This window comes from Capricornis sumatraensis, chromosome 13 (assembly GCF_032405125.1).
Source record: "Capricornis sumatraensis isolate serow.1 chromosome 13, serow.2, whole genome shotgun sequence".
NCBI lineage: Eukaryota > Metazoa > Chordata > Mammalia > Artiodactyla > Bovidae > Capricornis > Capricornis sumatraensis.
In genome coordinates, this window is record NC_091081.1 from 74,320,070 (window position 1) to 74,340,609 (window position 20,540).

Genomic DNA, 20,540 nt, shown 5'->3' on the forward strand with positions numbered 1-20,540 from the left:
AAATGGACAACCAGCAAGGACCTACTGTATAGCACATAGAGCTCTGCTCAGTGTTACGTGGCAGCCTGGGTGGGGATGGGGGGGGGAGCTGGGGAAGAATAGAGGCATGCATGGAGGTGAAAGTGAAAGAAGGTCAGTTACACAGTCATGTCCGACTCTTTGGGATCCCATGGACTGTCAGCTGCCAGCTCCTCTGTTCATGGAAATCTCCAGGCAAGGGAGTACTGGAATGGGTTGCCATTTTCTTCTCCAGGGGATCTTCACGACCCGGGGATCAAACCCGAGTCTCTTGCATTGCAGGCAAATTCTTTACCAACTGAGCCACCAGGGAAGATAGAGACATGTAAGTAAGTAAGTGTTCGTCGCTCAGTCGTGCCCTACTCTTTGTAACCCTATGGACTGCAGCCCACCAGACTCCTCTGTCTATGAGATTTTCCAGGCAAGGATACTGGAGTGGGTTGCCATTTCCTTCTCCAGGGAATCTTCCCCACCCAGGGATCGAACCTGGGTTTCCTGCACTGCAGGCAGATTCTTTACTGACTGAGCTACAAGGGAAGCCCTGTATGTGTGTGTTAAATCCCTAGCCTAACTTCTTTGTGCTGCTCATTCAGGACGCCTGCAGTCCTCTCTGGGTATATATTTCCACCTTGCTTCCATCTTAAATAAACAATTTCTGTATGTCTCCAGTAATAACTTTGGTATCTGTTTTTACAGTTTTTGCCTCCTTGAAACATTCTTGGTTTCAAAGATGGTAAGAGCCAAGGGAACTTTGCATCTCGCCCCTGGTGTTTCAGTTCAGTCAGTTCAGTTCAGTCGCTAGTCATGTCCGACTCTTTGCAACCCCATGAATCGCAGTTCACCAGGCCTCCCTGTCCATCCCCAACTCCTGGAGTTCACTCAGACTCACATCTATCGAGTCCGTGATGCCATCCAGCCATCTCATCCTCGGTTGTCCCCTTCTCCTCCTGCCCCCAATCCCTCCCAGCATCAGAATCTTTTCAAATGAGTCAACTCTTCGCATGAGGTGGCCAAAGTACTGGAGCTTCAGCTTTAGCATCATTCCTTCCAAAGAAATCCCAGGGCTGATCTCCTTCAGAATGGACTGGTTGGATCTCCTTGCAGTCCAAGGGACTCTCAAGAGTCTTCTCCAACACCACAGTTCAAAAGCATCAATTCTTCGGCGCTCATCCTTCTTCACAGTCCAACTCTCACATCCATACATGACCATGGGGAATAGTGTCTAGAATTCCTCATTTTACACCAAGCTACCCAGGTTCAATTCCTGGGCAGGAAACTAAGATCCCTCTTCAGCACCGCTCACTGCTGTCCCTCTAGATCAATATTAAGGAAATATACATCTTATATTACTACACCTTTTATTAAGGTGTAAATATGCACCTTAAATATACAGGTAGAGGGGCTTCACAATTTTGTCATGGGAGATTTTGCCTCTGCCAAGAGTTTAAAAAAAAGAGAAAGTCCTTCCAAAGTTAACCCGGTTCCTTCCCTTTCTAGGCCCTTTAATGGCTATTGTAGTTCTTTCCTTTCTAGTCCTTGTTTCTTTAAACTTTTGATTGACTTTGTGTCTGTAAGATCTACCAGTTTGAAATAACACTCCTGGTGGCTCAAGGAATACAGCCTGTTCCAGTGGAGGGTGGCCCAGATCCATGTAGGTCCTTGTGAGGGACTTCTGCACCTTGAGGGGAGGCTCAGTTCAGTGGTCTCTGTCCAATAGGGAGAAGTTTTGATAGAAGAAAGCTTCAGTCCCTTAACCCTTAAAAATACGGGTGTAGACCCCTCAGTGGGTAATGAGACAGGTTGGGACAGTTTGCTTCAGTGAGTGTACCTGGACAAAAGTCACATCAAGCATCAAAATACAAAGAAATTGTAAGGGGCTAAAAATAATTGCATGCATGTATAGTTGGGGAAAATAATCAACAACAAGATACAAAAAGACTAAAAACCGAAGGCGATTTCAGAGCAGCCGGGAGCAAAAGCAGGGTACTGGTCATGATCCCTGCACACAGCACCACCAAGGGGGAACAAATCACTCAGCTCACCCCTCTGGCCTGAACCCAGGACCTGCCCCCACCCTCATCTCATATGCGGGACCAGCTCCCCCACCCTCTGGAGCCAGCAAGGGAACATGTTATTTGTTTTTGCTCCCTCATGAGTCCCAGTAAAGCTTTTCTCCCCCTGAATTTGTGTCTGGCCTTTTACCAACTTCTATTGATCGAGTCCAGGAGTCCTAGTCGGGGCTAGGGAGGGCTTTTGCTGAAGGTCAGGATGCTGCTCGGAGATGGTGTCTCCAGTGGGCTTCCAGCAGAAACGGGGGTTGAACGCATGCAGATCCCAGGTGGGGATGCACCGTGTCAGGAACAAAGCAGGCGCAATGGTTGATATGAGTAGAGAGATGGGATGGCTGCCAGGTCCTGACTGCAGAGTATGACGCTGGTTCCCAGCACAAGGCGATCCTAGAAGCAAACACCCGGATGGGCGGCCAACCTGGACACAAACTGCACGACTGAAAGGAATGAGACAGGGAATGCCCTGGGGCTCCACTGGTTAGGACTCCGGGTTTCACTGCCAGGTGCCCGGTTTGATCACTGGTCAGGGAGCTAAGATCCCAAAAGCCAGGCAGCCGACCAAAAAACAAAAAACCCAAGAAACGAAAAGAAAATAGAACACAAGCCTGATGATCAGGACGCTACAGTCATCGCAACAACTTGTGTGGATACTTTGCCCAGTTTCTAGAACTGAGCCAGTTATCAGAACCGAGAACCCGTTACCTGAGAGAGATGCAGTTTCCAGCAGGCGGGCCCTCATCACCATGGCAAGCGCAGTGCCGCAGTTCTCTGGCCTTCCCCATCCCTGGAAGCCACGTGGCCATTGACTCAGGTAAGTGCCCACTGGGAAGCAGAAGCCACCCCACATTCCCATGGACCCAGGGTGTGACTCACATCATGTTCAGGGATCAGAAGCATCATCTCAGCCCCGCTGTTATTAATGTGATGCATGAGATGCAGGGTACTGAGTACATAACCGTCCTGCATCCTGCTTACAGGGGTATCACGGTGTGTGAAGACCCACATGGTGGTTATTGCACGTTCTCCAGATTTGAACCAGTGATGGAAAAGTCTCTGAGGTTAGGAATGGGGTGAAGGCTGCCATAGTTGAGAAGTACCAGTACATTCTCATATTGCTTTTCCTTTGCTACAAACAGAATGTTGCAAGACCACCCTTTTCTGGGTAAAATGACAGAGATTAGTGAACAATAGTAACCAGAAAGCATGCAGGGCTCTGATCCCTTCACATCTCCTTTTTATATCTGCCTGGTGTAAAGCATTTCTATCAATGGCTGGACACTAAATATTTCAGGATTTGCAGACCAGAGGCCTCTGCAACTGCTCAACTCAGCTGTGGAAGGTGTTCATGGAAAGGACATGAAGGAAGGAGTGTGGCGGGATCTGCCACTGGGACCCTATGACCCTGGGGCATCCATGACACAGAAGTCGATCAGCGGGGAAATCATGGCAGGGGTAACCTTCCTGCCTGCCTGCTAAGTCACCTCAGTCGTGTCTGACTCTGCAACCCTACGGACTGTAGCCCACCAGATTCCTCTGTCCATGGGATTCTCCGGGCAAGAATACCAGGGTGGGTTGCCATGCCCTCGCCCAGGGACAGCTTGTGACATCCTAATCAGAGCATCACAACCCAGCTCCTCAGGGTCAGAGGCACGACCACGCCACTTGAGTGAGGAAAGCCTAACATTTAAACATGGCTTCTGATATGGTCCTGAGTCTGGTAGCGAAGGGACCTCCGGTCTTGATGAACTGGGCTCATCCACTTGGTAATCATTACCGAGAGGCCAGCTGTCATAGGATAGAAGTGATCGTGTGGTTTGGCATAAGCAGGGCCACAGGGAACAAATAAGATGACCAGCAGGGGACCAAGACCTGACAGCAGAACTGTTGTACCTCCCAATCCTTTGCTCACCTCTGTGGTTACACAGGGTCCCCGTGGCCCCTTGGACCCAGGACGCCACTCTACAGCAGAGGAGGGGAGCGTTAGCCTGTAACTGCAGGACCCACCCTCCTATCACATTCCCACCACCAGAGGCTACAAGGCAGGACAGGGCAGGGTTGGGATTCATAAACAGGCAGCCGAGGCAGCCGCTGGATAATTCCCCAGGTGATGAGTCGCCCAGTGCTTGGGTTCGCAAACCAGGGCAGTGGTCAGAGGGGTTCCTTTGGTTTTTCATGTTGTCTTTGCCAGTTTTCACACCACAAACCTGGACGTGCACAGAGACAGTTGCCAAAAGGCTTGAAGAGACAAACAGATTTGTGTTCTGCAGAAGAGTTCCCAGCTTCTGTCTTAATAACCATTACAGGCTGCCATTTCCACAGCCTGTGGATGATATGAATGTGGGACCAAAGGGCAGAAGTGGGGGTGCCCTTCCTCACCCTCCGGCCCCATGTCACACTTTGGAAGAATGGGCTCCTGACCCTCCTGGGGACCAGGCTGGGAGGCTTTTGCTGGGGTGAGTCCTCAGGCAACAGGATAAGACGCCAGTTGGTGGAGAGTGTAATTCGGGTCCCTTCACAGGTGTGAAGGTACTGGAGGCCCTGGGCTTCTCAGGATGCAGAGAAGTGGAATGAACTTAGTGAGCTGCAGAGAAGAAGCTGTGGCCACTAAGGGGATGTGTCTGGGGAAGGGAGAGCCTGGGCAGCACGGGTGGTTCATGGCTGGTAAAGTGGCCTGGGAGTCAAGGGCAGGGGGTAGTGTGGAGGAGAAGGGTTTGTGTGGACAGATGAGATGAGTGGTGTGTGCTTTTCAGGGGGTGTCTGGGTTCCTCCCCACAGGAAGGTCGCCTGTCCCAGCCCTGCCACGGGGGCTCCCACTCCTGGAGGCATGGCTGAGGGGCTGGGAGCTTAGGGATGGCAGTGTTTCCTGCCATGCTCTCCTTGTCCTCTCGCTTCCCCACCTCCCATTGTCTGAGCATTGCTATTTCAACCAGTTTGCGCTTTTGCTGGCCTGAAAGTGGCCAACCAGCCCAGCAGCTGCCAACAAGGAAAGGAGCTCACCTAAGGATTGAGGAGGAGGAGGCAGAGGCAACACCACACCTGTGGGCTCTCTAATCAAGGCAGCTCAGGTCTCGCTCTCTGGTTATAATGCATCATCCCCGCGCTCTCCCAGCAGGTTCACTGGGAGCTCCCCACCCTCTGCTTTGTGGGCACAGTTGGGCAGCAGAAGCAGGACCAGGAAACAGAACTGAAGTTGGTGCCAGCAGCCCTTGCCACCTGGAGCCCCGGGGTGACCCACCCTTGGGGAGGAGCCTGGTTGGCCAGTTGAGAAGGGAATCAGTCCCCAGAGTCCTTCCACTGGGGTCTCTCCTGGGGGCTCCCCCAGGCTCCCCACACCCTCTGTGGGACTGATGTTCCTCAAAATTTCAATGATCTGTCCCTCCCCTTTCTTCTATCCAGCCCCTTCTCTGGATCCCCGTGTTCCTTGTGTTTTTTAGCAGCACTAACACCTGATAAGGGGCTTCCCAGGAGGCTGAGCGGTAAAGAATCCGCCTGTCAATGTGGGAGATGTCTGTTACATCCCTGGATGAGGAAGATCCCCTGGAGGAGGAAATGGCAACACACTCCAATATTCTTGCCTGAGGAAATCCCATGGACAGAGGAGGCTAGCGGCATACAGTCCACAGGATCACAGATACGACTTAGTGACTAAACAACAACTCCTGAGACAGGGGTTGGTGAGTGCTCAGCGTATACAAATTCGGGGTTATCTGCATGATCTCCTCAGGTCCTAATGAATATTTAACCTCTGTTCATTCCCGTAGGTAGTGCTTCCCATTTACAAATGTGTAAGTTGAGGCATGGCAAGATGAGGAAACTAGCACAGCAGAATTTTTCCAGATTCCTGTTTCTGGAGGCATCTATAGTCCACATCCATGAAACTGCTTCAGGTACTAATTGCAACCTCCCCAGCCCTTCACCTCTGACCTCACGCCTGGGGATCTGGAGTGAGGCCGGGGGTCAGGGGCAGGCATGGGGTGAGTCTCGGTGCCCAGGTCCCTGGGGCCCGTGCTCCTCACTCGGGGCCGACCCGGCCCATCTGTGGCAGCAGCCTCTGACTTCCTCCTGTTCTCCCAGTCCTTCCTTCCTGAATCTACCAGGGGCTTCTGGGTTTCCTCCTCCAGGGGATTCAACCCAGGCTGTCGCCCCCAGCCCTTCATAAGGGAGTCTCTCCCCACACAGCTCACCTGGCCCCACCAAGCTCTTGGCCCACCCAACCCTGAGTTCTGCCCACCCTTGTGGGTCTCTTTTCCTCCAACCAGCCTCCCAGCACAGGTCCATCCCACACAGAGACTCTAGTGAGGCCATTGAGAATCTTCTTGCCTCCTTTGCACCTGCTGATTCACAGAGTTTGCTGCTCTCCGTGGGCGGCAGCTGGGTGACCCCAAGGTAGAGCCTGGTGCCGGACTGGGTGTGAGTCAGAGCTTCAGATAAGCTTTCGTGTGGCAATGCAGTCACACAACTCATCAGGATCCCAGGGACCTGCAGTGATTGTCTTAGCCTGGGCTGGCGTCACATGGAGGTGGGACAGAGCTGAGAGATTGACTAGAGCCAAGCTTTGGCTTCTCCCCGTGTGCCTGTGTGTGTATGTATGTGTGCATGTTGGGGAGATGGGTTGCTGGGAGTCTCCTGTCTGGAGCTCTGTTGGCTGTGAGCCGCAGCCAATGCTAGGCATGGTCTTCAAATGCTGGCCAGCACACCAGACACTTTGCAATCTGCTGACTCTGTGCTGGAACAGTGAGCAAGCAAGTCTGTGCCCATGGTCTCTCAGAGTGGAGTCTCCATTTCCCATAGTCCTCCAGTGCTCCAGATCATAAACCCTGTTCATTTTCAAAATGGGATTGAGGGAATGGGGGCATGGGGCTGCTTCTCCCAGCGCTGCACCAGGGCTGGGATGCCTGATGTAGGGCCTAAACCTCCTGCTCCTTAGGCAGAATGCTCCAGTTTGTGATGACCCCTCCATTTAAGAGTACCTGGCCAAAGGGTCCCAACTAGGTCCCTTCTTTTCTGCTCCTGCCCTTCTCAGCGTGGTTCTTTTTCTATGCTGGTTGTAGAGGGGATGTTCTGCTGGTTTCAGGTCATTTTCTTGGAAAGAGAGCTGTTTTGTATGTGGTTTTAGTTGTGGTGTGTTCATGGGAGAGTGGAGCTCAGGGTGTCCTACTTGGCCATCTTGATTTTGCCTTTGTGTGATCAATGATCTTTCATGTTAGTATTGTAATTGTTTTGAGGTGCCACTAATCATGGGCATATTGCCATCTGATATGTGTGTGTGTCGTGAATGCTCTGTTGACCTCCTGAGACTCCTGAGTGCCTGAGACACAGCAATATCGAAATTAGGCCAATTAATAACATTACCTCTACATGTCCCATTGACAGGAAGAATCACGCCTCTCTCACTTTAAATCCAAAGATAGAAATGGTTAAGCTTTTGAAGAAGGCATGTCAAAGTCAACATGGGCCAGAAATGAGGCCTCTTCCCCCTAATAGTCAAGTTGTGAAGCAAAGAAATATTTTTAAAGGAAATCAAAAGTGCTCCTCCTGTGAACACACAAAGGAAAAGATAGCAAAACAGCCTTACTGATGATATGGAGAATCTTTCAGTGGACTAGAGGAAAGATCACAACACTGCCTTAGGCCAAAGCCTAATCCAGAGCAAGGCCCTAGCTTGCTTCAAATCTGTGAAGGCTGAAAGAGGTGAGGAAGCTGCAGAAAAAGAGTTGAAAGCCGATAGAGTTTGTTCTTGAGGTTAAGGAAAGAAGCCATCTTCCTAACATAAAGCGCAGAGTGGAAGAGAGAGGGTTGATGCCGAAGCTGCAGCAAGTCATCCAGAAGAGCTAATAAAATAATCTCTGAAGATGGCTGTCCTAAATTAGAGCTTTCCAGTGTAGAGAAAAGAGTGTTCTATTGAAGAAGATGCCCCCGAGGACTTGCATGGCTAGCAAGGAGAACTCAGTGCCTGGCTTCAAAGATTCAATGGCTAGGCTGACTCTCCTGTTAGGGGCTAATGCAGCTGGTGACTTGAAGTTCAATCCAAGCCTCACTTACCTTTTGAAAACCCTAGTGACTTTCAGAATCATGCTAAATCTGCTCTGCCTGTGGTCTGCAATCGGAACAACACAGTCGAGATGAGAGCATCTCTGTTTACAACACTGATTACCAAAAATAGTAAGTCCACTGTGGAGACCTAGTGCTCCCAGAGAAGGATTCCGTTTAAGATATCACTGCTCACTGAGAATGCACCCAAGGGCCCTTGATGGAAGTACAATGAGATTCATGTTGTTTTCACACCTACTAACACAGCATCCGTTCTGCAACCCATGGGATCAAGAAGTAGTCACGATGTTCAAGTCGCGGTATTTAGGAAAGTTTCTGTAAGGTTATAGCTGCCACAAATAGTGAATCTTCTGATGGATCTGGGCAAAGTCAATTGAAATCTTTCTAGAGCAAATTCACGAAACATTTGTGATTCATGAGAAGAGATTGAAATAACAACATTAACAGGAATTTAAAAGTTGATTTTAACCTTCTTAGATGACTTTGAGGGGTTCAAGATTTCACTGGAAGAAGTAGCTACAAGAGGAGCCTAATGTGAAGATGGGACTGATTGTTGCAATCTAATGGAGAAGATTCTTGAGAGTCCCTTGTCCTGCAAGGAGATCCAACCAGTCCATTCTAAGTCCTGGGTGTTCTTTGGAAGGACTGATGCTAAAGCTGAAACTCCAAATCTTTTGTGAAGAGTTGACTCATTGGAAAAGACTCTGATGCTGGGAGGGATTGGCGGCAGGAGGAGAAGGGGATGACAGAGCATGAGATGGCTGGATGGCATCAGCGACTGGATGGACATGAGTTTTGAGTGAACTCCGGGAGTTGGTGATGGGACAGGGAGGCCTCATGTGCTGCGATTCATGGGGTCACAAAGAGTCGGATACGACCAAGCAACTGAACTGAACTGAATGATAAATATTAAGTTTAGAATAAATTTAGTTGCAAAGGCAGCAGGAGGGTTTGAGAGGATTAACTCCAATATGGAAAGAAGTTCTACTGTGGGTAAAACGCCATCAAAGAGCATTCATGCTAAGACAAATCTGTGAAAGGAAGAGTCAAACAATGTGGCAAACTTCATTGTTGTCTTATTTTCAGAAATTGTGCTACCCTCCGCAACCGTCAGCAACCACCACCCTGATCAGTCAGCAGCCACAGATCCTGAGACAAGACCCTCCACCAGCAAAAAGATGATGACTCCCTGGAGGCTCAGATGATGCTCAACATATTTTAATTTAGAAACAAAGTGTTGTGTATTAAGGTCTGTACACTATTTATTTAGACATAAAGCTATTGCACCCTTAACAGACTTCCATGTCAACATAACAATACATTGCAGTGGAAATGAAAAAGTTTGTGTGATTCCCTTTATTGTGAAATTCACTTTATTGCCCTGGTCTGGAACCCAGCCTGCAATATCTCTGAGGTCTGCCTGTATTTACATGGCTTTTAGTCCACGTTTTCCAGCCTAGAACTAACATTGGGATGGCTGAGTAGTAGGGTGAACATATGACCTAGTGTTGGGATATGGTGAAATATACATTTAAAAATCCAGAGAATTTAAGGATCACTCCACAACTGGACTCCATGTTTGTTTAGGAGTGATCTTTAAATTCTCTGTTTCCACAAGAAATAAATCATTATCATTCGTTTTATTTAATCCCATAATGTGGAGGAATGGTGAAATACCATGACTTTTCTCCTGGATTAGAAAAAAGGCATGAAGTACTTAACTCTCTTGCAATATTAATTTAAGGATCAGTATAAAGGGAGGAGCCTGGTAGGCTGCAGTCCATGGGATCGCTAGGAGTCGGACACAACTGCGTGACTTCACTTTCACTTTTCACTTTCATGCATTGGAGAAGGAAAGGCAACCCACTCCAGTGTTCTTGCCTGGAGAATCCCAGGGACGGGGGAGCCTGGAGAGCTGCCCTCTATGGGGTCGCACAGAGTCAGACAAGACTGAGGTGACTTAGCAGCAGCAACAGCAGCATAAAGGGTTCCCAGGTGGCACTAGTGGTAAAGCATTGGCCTGCCAACGCAGGAGACACAGGAGACAAGGATTCGATCCCTGGGTCAGGAAGAGCCCCTAGAGATGGAAATAAGAACCCACTCCAGTATTCTTGCTGTGAAATCTGATGAACAGAGGAGTCTGGTGGGCTACAGTCCATGGGGTCCCAAAGAATCGAGCATGACTTAGTGCCAATAGGGTAATAAATTATGAAGGGAATCAGTCAATGTAAAATTTTGTTCCACTGAAAATACACTGAAGTTGTTTCTCTGGACATAGAAGAAAATCCCTGAGTCCTGTAATAGCAGATGTATTTTTCCAGCAATATCATCATTTGTAAGAATAAGGTCACAATGTAGGGAAAAGTCTAATTTTCAAAAACTAGAAGACTGAAAGAGTTCTGTTTGTGGAGATCTCTTGTTCAAATAGTTGAAAGTTTCAGTTCAGGGGTTCCGTCACTCAGCACCAATAGAAATTAGGTTTGAAAAAATTAAAGATGTTGAGGAGGATGCTCATCAGATGTGACAAGAGACTCTTATGGTGCAGCCACAGTGTCATTATAACTGGTAGACAGACTTGGGATTCCTAAGGTCTGCTCTCCTGGCACTAAAGTGAACGCAGGAGAAGAAAAGCAGCCAAGCAAAGACTGAGTCCTGAGGCCAACAGAGCCCCTGTCAGGGGCTTCCTGGGAGCACCGCCTCCTGCAGAAAAGAAACAGGTGTTGGTCCAGGAAGCTGAGGAACTCCTGTCACTTTCCTGGGGCTGCCCATCCCTAACCCCCCCAGCCCCGCCCTCACTGAGGGGCTCCTATGTCCTCCACCCCCACCCCCACCCCAGGCCCAGCAGCTTCTTGTCACCTCCTCCTTCCTTCCTGCATCACAGAGTCACCCCAGGCCCTGACACCCCCTGCTCAGGCTCAGGACTGGAGCCAGTGAGGAATCAATCTGCTCCCTTTACTCAGGTCCAGATCCTCCCCAAATGGGGCCTAAAGGACCAGGGAGCAGGTCCCCAGAGGAGGGGCCTTGCTTCCTGACAGCCTTGAGGGGCTGCAGGGAAACCTCCTTCCTTAGCTCCCCTCCAGCCTCTGAGCCAGGCGCACACACAGCTCTCAGGACCAGGGTCCCTGCCCGCATCTCTTCCTGGTCCCGCCCAGCTGGGCGCCTCCACCCCAGCTCAGGTCCACCCCTTCCCGGGCACCTCTGCTAAAGGCAGAGCCATTCGTGATGGGACTCTGGGTCCCCAGGTGGCTGGTGAGGTGCAAACCACAGGCTGAACCACAACTGCTGCTGCTTCAAGAGCACAGCCCTTCCCCCAGTCTCTGCTGTGGGGCTCCTGCCTTGCCTGCTTGACCCACACCACTTCCTGTGAGGAAGAGACCTTTGGAGTTGGGTCTGTAAAGGCCTTTGCACCCCTTCTTCCTGGGATGAAAGCCCAGCCCCTCTCATCTTGGCTCTGGGGGGGTCCCCTTCCCGCTGACACATCATGTGGAGCCTGCATGCTGCTCTCAGCCCCCGTGAGTCCTGCCCTCCCCCTGAGTGCCTGCTGTTCTCACACCACCTACCCTGGGCCCTGCCAGCCAGCAGTCTGTGCAACTTCAAGAGGCTTCCAGCCTTCCTGCACCCAGCCACCCCCCACTTCCCATTGTTATCTGACAGTGAGCAGCTATCAGAACTGAGGCCTGAGCTTGTCTGAATTCTTGCTGTCAGGTTATATGAGGTTGTACTCACCTGGCTCATTTCCAGGATGAGGAGGTTCAGCGAAGGGCAGGGGTTTCATGGGATTCCCAAATCCAGGAGGAAGGGATGGAAAGGCGTTTGCAGACCCTACTCCAAAGGCCTCTTCTCATATGAAGTGGCGGGGCAAGCAGGCAAGCAGGAGCCCCACAGTAGAGACTGTGGGAAGGGGATAGGCTAGGCCGGTGCTCCTGGAGCAGCAACAGTTGTGACTCAGCCTGTGGGACTCCCCTCCTTGTCCCCACACTAGGCCCTGTGCCCCTGCCTTCCCTCTGAATTCTGCTCGCAGTACCTCTTCTTGTAAAGGATCCAGGCTACGATGCCCATTATGACAAAAATGGTGAGAACCCCGGCGGTGATCCAGGTGATGGGACTGATGGCTGGGGCCATGGGCTGCATGTAGGCGGAACCATGGTCGGTGATGCTGCAAGGAGAGTAAGAGTGAAGCCCTTGTCCAGACCCCAAACTCGGCACATGCCTCCTCGCTCCCCTGACTTATTATCCCTACTGTGCAGACAGCTTGCACCCATCACGTGGACGCCCCTGAGATAGATCCCCAGGCGAGACAGGGGGAAGGGAGGAGCCCACTCCTCACGGGGCTCTGACAGCTAATGGGGGAGCAAGGTTTCCAACACAGCCACTCAGTCCCGCTGTGACATCAGAGATGGTGACCTCAGGATGGAGTCCTCAGGAGCTGACAGCAGAGGTGGTATTGGCAGATTTCCAGAAGAAGGACTGGTGACATTTGAAAGAAGATTCTGGAAAGAGGGTACAGCGAGAAATAAATCTCAGAAATCGAAAAGATGTCTATAGGTTTGGGATCAGCAAAAATCCATGTTCACTTGACCAAAGTCCTGTGCTGTGAGGAGAGACGTCAGGAGGTGGAAGAGGAAGGATATGACAGAGTATCCCCGGGTCATTGCTCTCCCAGGAACAACTCACCTCCTGATGGACCACTTCCTCAAACACACACACACACACACACACACACACACACACACACACACACACACACGGGAGTGGGTCCATGTCACCATGAGAGGAGGATCACTTTCTCTTCCTCTTCTCACTTACCCGTGGTCTTCAACATTTCCTCCCAGCGCACCATGAAAGCCTGCAGCCAGGCCCAACAGTCTCCATGGAGACCTTCTTCAGGAAGTCGGTCACCGCTCTGTCACTCTCCCACTTCTCTTTCATCCATCTGCCTCCAGGGTGATCCACTCTCCAGTGTCCGTTCTCCGAATCAAAGTGGAGGCTCATTTGTCCATTCAAGCCAAACTGCCAGGATCCACTGATGTGTCTGTCATCCTCACAGTGACATGCCATCCTGGTCTGCAGGGTGAGGGGGTCTGCTCCCACCGTGGGAAAGAAAGAGCTCAGCGTCTGGGCTTGACAGATTCTTTGCCCCACCTGGGTCCAGTAGACTTGTGAATATGATCTTAGCAAGACCACAATCATAGGAGAGAAAAAGCTCTCCGTCCACCTGGCCCTGAACCTCACACCACGGCTCTCCAGGTCTGGGCTGAGGGTCGACGGTGAAGTTATAGGAAAGAGACTGAGTGTCTGTGAAGGCAAAGTCCAGTGAGGGTGAGATTTGGAGAAGAAGACCCATAGGCCTCCTCCCCCAGTTCTGTGAGAGCAGAGTAGGGCTGCAGGGCTGGGTTGACAAAGCAGGACGGCCCCGCCTGCCCTCCCCAGCCCTTCTCCAGGTACGATTGAGGAAGGCGACGAATCCTCAGTCAGGCAAGAAACACCACAACCCTGGATGTGCCCCATTTCCACTCTGCTCACAAGCTCCCCACGTGGCACTAACTGACACATACCTTTCCCAGGGATGGGCCAGGCTGGTTCAGAAGAAAAGGCCTAAACCCAGAGGACTGTCAGCTTCTCTCTGAGTGTCCTGTGGGAGACGCAGAGGGTGAGGCGGCTGTTCCTGAGGAAGCGGATCACAGCCAGTGGGGCTGGGGGTGGGGAGGATGAGCACAGAACCCAAAGCTGGGGAAGGGAGAGTTTATAATGACGGGTCATTGGGCTTAGCAAGGCCGGGGAGACGTGGTGATCTCCCACTAGGATGGGTCTTGGAAGCCTGGAGAAAGACCTGGCCCACCTGGCATGAAAGAGAAAATCCAGAACATCCAAGGCAGGTGGTAGCGGAGGGGATCCAAGGCTCAGATAAGTGAATCTGCCAGGGCGGATGTGGTGTGAAAGGGCAGGAAAGAGTGCAGTCCACCAGCTCCACGGGAAAGTCTGATGGACTCCATGGAGCTCGAGAGGAAAGCGCGAATGAGAAGCATCTCCAAGAGCTCAAGGATGACCTTTGCAGAAGGTCAGGGATGGTGGGAGGAGACCACGTTCCTGTGGGCTTCTATCAGGAACAGGGATGGAATTTGTGGAAAAATCAGATTCCAAGTAGGGGTGCTCTAGGGCAGCAGAAAAGTAGGTGCAGTTGTCAAAGTGGTTAAAGATTCTCAATGCCAGCCAGGGCCTGACTGCAGAGAATATGATGCTGGCTCATAGCACAGGGTGATCGTAAAGGCAAACAGATGGGAAGGAACCTAGATACAAACTGTACTATTGAAAGAATTAAAGAGAGACAGAACACAAGGCTGGATGATCAGGAAGCCAAAAGCAGCCATCCCTATCAAACACCTGATCCAGGCCCATTTTCCAGATCTGAGCCACTTCTCAGATCTCAGCCACCAAAGATAGAAGCCATGTTCTATAGAGGAGGGCCCTTTCATCACCACATCTAGTGCAAAAGTCCTTCCATTCTTTCCCAAAGAGCCACATGGTTATTTACTGGGGTAAGTGAACCTGCAGAAGCAGAAACTACTCGCACATTCACATGGCACTAGTGTGTTTCTAGTATCAGGCACAGGAACCGTAGCATCATCAAGCCCCCCAAGTGTTGAAGCTTGCTCGGAGTACCAGGCCATCTATGGACAGCAGTCCCAGGCTCTGCTTGCAGTGGTTATCACTGGGTCCACAGACCACACAGCAGTCATTCCACATGCCCTGGACTTGTGACAGGCATGGAGACCTGAGTAGCTAGTAAATTATCGTGGGGTGAAGTCTACCATATTAGTGAATTCCAGATTCAAACTTCAGACCTACCTCCCCATCCTCCTATAGTTCGTGTACACAATATCCTGGAGGAAATACAGAGACAAGTACCAGTTTACAACCTCTCGAGGGCTGCAGGGGTGTGGTCCCTATCCTATCTCCTTTTAACTAACACTGTGGACTTAGGTTTCCTCTAATGGTACACTAGAAATATTTGAGGCTTCACAGACCCTAGGTCTCTGCTGCAACCTGCTATCCCAGCACAAAAGCAGTCACAATTGCCAAAGGATGAGCATGGCTGGAGCTGCTTCTTGGGCAGATGACCCAGCAGAACCGGAGCCATCAGAGCTATCTGTGGTCAGAAAGGTGCTATGTGCCATTTTCTACTTGAAGGCTCACAACACAGACCCCGAGTGTCCTGAAGCTAAGCCATGCCACTTGCAGCGGGGAAAGTCATACCATCTAAACGTGGCTCCTGGTGTGGGCCTGGGGCCTGGCAGAGACGAGGCCTCCGGTCATGGACTGGGGTTGCCCATCGTGATGTGTGCTCATCAACCCCATGTCATTAGTTCAGCTAGGCCAGCCGTCATAGGATAGAAGTGGCTATGTGTTTCGGCATAAGCAGGGCCACAAGGAACAAACAAGACCCACATCTCTGGCCTAGATGTAACACTAGAGTTGTTATATGGCCACTATCCTCTGCTCACACCTGTGGATTCCTGTATGGCACTTTGGACTAAGGTAGCTACTCTGTAATAAAGGAGCGGGGGCATTAACCCATAACTGCTGGACAGTATTTATTTTCCTAAGAAAAAGTACTGCATGCTGAAGACAAATCATTCCCAAGACTAGTGAAAGAAAGCAAAACTTTAAAGGTGAATCAACTGCATTACCTTGTAGAAGTTAAGAAAATAAAAAGCAGTTGGTAGTAAGATTGTTAGTTCAAATATGTGTGTTTAAACAATTTTTAAAACTATTTTGTAAGTATATACCTATACCTCAAAGGCAACTATGTGGAAAAAATTTACACAAACATTTTCACTTCAAGATAATAAAAGTGATATTGAGAAAGTATTCCACATCATTAAGTCTGTCTTAGGAAGTTGAGATGCTAAAGCATTCCTAAGGCATGGTGTTATGGAAGACAAATCTGCTTCTGTGGTGCTGGGTGATGTATGTGACTGACTTTCTCCAAGCTGGCCTTGACAGGTACCTTCCTCCTGACGCTGGGGGACTGTGAGAGGAGAGTCAGACACAGGCCCCCAGGGCTTCATGCAGCTCTGTGAGACACTGGGCCAGCTGCTGGAACTCCACCTCTCCTCTGGATCGAAGGCCCAGCACAAGCCATCACATAAATAGTTCATCAGGACAGTTGATAGTCTGGGCTAGTTGGTAACCCTCTTTCGGGTACACAGCCACATCAAATGGGTAGACGTCCACTTTGGGCGTTTGGCCAGAGTCATAAACACGTGGGCTCTTTTAGTAGCAGCATGCTGACTGCTTAGTTGTGGCGTGCAGGATCCAGTTCCCCAACCAGGGATCGAACCCAGGCCCCTGCATTGGGAGTGTGGAGTCTTAGCCACTGGATCACCAGGGAAGGCTGGAGAACTCATTATTAACCAGGCTTTCAAAAGCCACCCATCGATCCCGTGTTTTTGTTGTTCCCCAGACAGTGGGAGTCCATGGGGAACAAGACTTGGAGAGGGACTGGCTTTGCTCCTAACTTGAAGCTGTCATCAATGATAGAGCTCCTGGCTGCCAGGTCTTTGTGGGTGACTTCTTTCTGACCAGGTAGCTCATTCCACAGGCAATCTGAACAGCCATGTGAACTAGGTTTTGTTGAGAAGTTGCCTGCAGACTATTGGCCTCTACAACTTTGCACTGTCATAAAAACAACTTAAGATACCCCCAGTTCACGTAAGACAATCCACCATGGGCTTTTCCCCTTCTTCTCTTCACACATGGGTAATAGGAAGATTTCTGTAGCTCACAACCCAGTTATTGTTTCCAGTGCCAGTTCAGGTGGCAAACTTAATTGATAAATGTTGTCTATGTTCTGACTCTTCCACTGACCTGCCCTTCTCTCATCCCTCTCCCTCTCCTATGGCTTCCTGAGTCCCAGAGACACAGCAGTATTGAAATTAGGCCAGCTCATCACTCTGCAAGTTTGCTTCAGTCTCATTTGTTTATTTCTCCTTCACAATTTCAATGCCAATGCATTTTGAAGAAGGATTCTGTGTAATTCTACAGGTTGTTTGCCCCTCCTTTTTTGTTTTTGTTTTCTGTATAATTGTACAACCTTTGAAAATTATATAAATTATAAAACAGAAAAGAAAAAGATGATGAAAAGCAATCAAGAAATATATCCTTATCAAACCTAGATACTTTTACACAGCAAAGGAAACCATAGACAAAACAAAAAAGGCAAACTACAGACTGGGAGAAAAAGATTTGCAAATGATGCAGCTGACAAGGGCTTAATTTCCAAAATATACAAAAAGCTGTTACAACTCAATAATAAAGACAGGGAACCCAATCAAAGAATGGGCAGATCTAAATAGACATTTCTCCAAAGAAGGCTTACACATGGCCCATAGGCATGTGAGAAGATGCTCAAGATCAATATTTATTATTTTAATTAATTACAAATTTTTATTGTATATTGGAGTATATACTTGATGAAAAATGTGTGTTAGTTTCAGGTGTACAGCAAAGTGATTCAATTGTACATATGCTGCTGCTGCTGCTATGTCGCTTCAGTCGTGTCCGACTCTGCGCGACCCACAGACAGCAGCCCACCAGGCTCCCCAGTCCCTGGGATTCTCCAGGCAAGAATACTGGAGTGGGTTGCCATTTCCTTCTCCAATGCATGAAAGTGAAAAGTGAAAGTGAAGTTGCTCAGTGGTGTCCAACTCTTAGCGACCCCATGGACTACAGCCTACCAGGCTCCTCCATCCATGGGATTTTCCAGGCAAGAATACTGAAGTGGGGTGCCATTGCCTTCTCCAATTATACATATACATGTAACTATTTTTTTTTACAAATTCTTTTCCCATTTATGCTATTACAGAATATTGAGCAGACTTTCCTATGCCACAGAATAAGTCCTTGTTGGTTATCTATTTTAAGTACAGTAGTGTGTATTTGTCAATCCTAACCTCCCAGTTTATCTCTCTCCATCACCTATTACCTCTGGATATATGCCCAGGAGTGGGACTGCTGAATCATATGGTAGCTCTGAACCTGCCTGCAATGCAGGAGACCTGGGTTTAATCCCTGGGTCAAGAAGCTCCTCTGGAGAAGGAAATGGCAACCCACTTCAGTATTCTTGCCTGGAGAGTTCCATGGATGGAGGAGCCTGGCAGGCAACAGTCCCTCGGGTGGCAAAAAGTTGGACACGACTTAGCAACTAAATCATCACCACATGGTAGCTCTGTTTTTAGTTTTGAAAGGAATCTCTATACCATTCTCCATAGTGCGTGTATCAGTTTGCATTCCCACCTACAGTGTGGGAGGGTTCCCTTTTCTCCCCAGTCTCTCCAGCATTTATTGTTTGTTCAGTTCAGTTCAGTCGCTCAGTTGTGTCCAAATCTTTGTGACCCCATGGACTGCAGCACGCCAGGCTTCACTGCCCATCACCAAGTCCTGGAGCCTACTCAAACTCATAGACTTTTCAATATGGCCATTCTGACCAGTGTGAGGTTCCTTGAAGGAGGGAGGAGAATAAATGTCAGAGAATGAACAGTAAAAGCTAAAGCGTCTCAGCCCCAGGATCCAGGGCACCTACTGGGCAACAAGGACAGACTTTAGGAGACAGAGCAGGGTTGGCTGCATAGGCCTCTCATTGCAGTGGCTCCTCTTGTTGCAAAGCACTGGTTCTACTTTGCTTGGGCTTCCAAAGCACATGGGTTTAGTCATCCTGTGGCATGTGGGATCTTCCCTGACCAGGGATCAAACCTGTATCCCCTGCGTTGGCAGGTGAATTCCTATCACTGGCCCACCAGAAAGCCCCTGGCACATCTCCTTTATCCATTCATTTGTCAATTGTCATTTAAGTTGCTTCTGTGCAGTCTAGATAGCTCAGACTGTAAAGAATCTGCCTGTTATGCAGGAGACCTGGGTTCAATCCCTGTGTTAGGAAGATTCCCTGGAGGAGGGCATGGCAACCCACTCCAGTATTCGTGCCTGGATAATCCCATGGATAGAGGAGCCTGGTGGGCCACAATCCATGGGGTTGCAAACAGCTGAACATGACTGAGCTACTAAGCACACACACATTCTCCTTCCCCTGATGGTGTCTAGGCCCTGGTTCCCACCTCTTACCCTGGGTCCACAATTCTCCAGATGAACAGCCTCAGGTTCTGAGTCCTTGCCTCATGTCTCCCCCAGGGTCTGGGTCTATTCTGAGCAGGCCTTCAAGGCATTAATTCTCCTCCAAGAGAAGCAAGGGTTTGGGCCTGTTACTGTCTTAATGAAGGAAAGTCTGTTTCTCCAATGCCCCCGTGGAGCCTCCACCTCACATCAGGGCTGGAGTGACAATGAAGTTGTAGCCAAGTTAAGGGTCTGTGAGGAAACTCAGGTGCTAGCTGGCATGGGGAGTGCTGACTCACTCTTCACGTGCCCCACAAAATTCGTCTGTTGCAACTTTGGCCCTGAATGTGATGGTATCAGAAGACGGGTGTGTGGGAAGTGATTGGTGGGTTCAGTTCAGTTCAGTTCAGTCCCTCAGTCATGTCTGACTCTTTGTGACCTCGTGGACTGCAGCATCCCAGGCTTCCCTTTCCATCACCAACTCCTGGAGCTTGGTCAAACTCATGTCCATGAGTTGGTGATGCTTTTTAACCATCTCATCCTCTGTCACCCCCTTCTCCTCTTGCCTTCAATCTTTCCCAGCATCAGAGTCTTTTCCAATGAGTCAGTTCTTCACATCAGGTGGCCAAAGCATTAAAACTTCAGCTTCAGCATCATTCTTTCCAATCAATAATCAGGACTAATTTCTTTTAGGATTGACTGGTTGGATCTTCTTGCAGTCCAAGGGACTTTCAAGACTCTTCTCCAACACCACAGTTCAAAAGCATCAATTCTTCGGCACTCAGCTTTCTTTATGGTCCAACTCTCACACCTATACGTGACTACTGGAAAAACCATAGCTTTGACTAGATGAACCTTTGTCACCAAATAATGTCTTTGCTGTTTAATATGCTGTCTAGGTTGGTCATAGCTTTTCTTCCAAGGAGCAAGCATCTTTTAATTTCAAGGCTACAGTCATCATTTGCAGTGAGTTTGGAGGCCAAGGAAATAGTCTGTCACTGTTTCCATTGTTTCCCCATCTGTTTGCCATGAAGTGATGGGACCAGATGCCATGATCTTTATTTCCTGAATGTTGGGTTTAAGCCAGCTTTTTTACTCTTCTCTTTCACTTTCATCAAGAGGCTCTTTTGTTCCTCTTTGCTTTCTACTGTAATAGTGGTGCTATCTGTGTATCTGAGGATATTGATATTTCTCCTGACAGTCTTGATTCCAGCTTATGCTTCATCCAGCCCAGCATGTAGCGTGATGTACTCTGCATATAAGTTAGATAAGCAGGGTGACAGTATACAGCTTTGA

General features: G+C 49.4%; 1 pseudogene; it reads right to left on the bottom strand.

The window, feature by feature from the left end:
- Positions 1–10,694: 10,694 nt before the first annotated feature.
- LOC138089580 (UL16-binding protein 3-like) lies at positions 10,695–13,482 on the bottom strand (annotated as a pseudogene).
- Between the last annotated feature and the right edge of the window lie 7,058 nt (positions 13,483–20,540).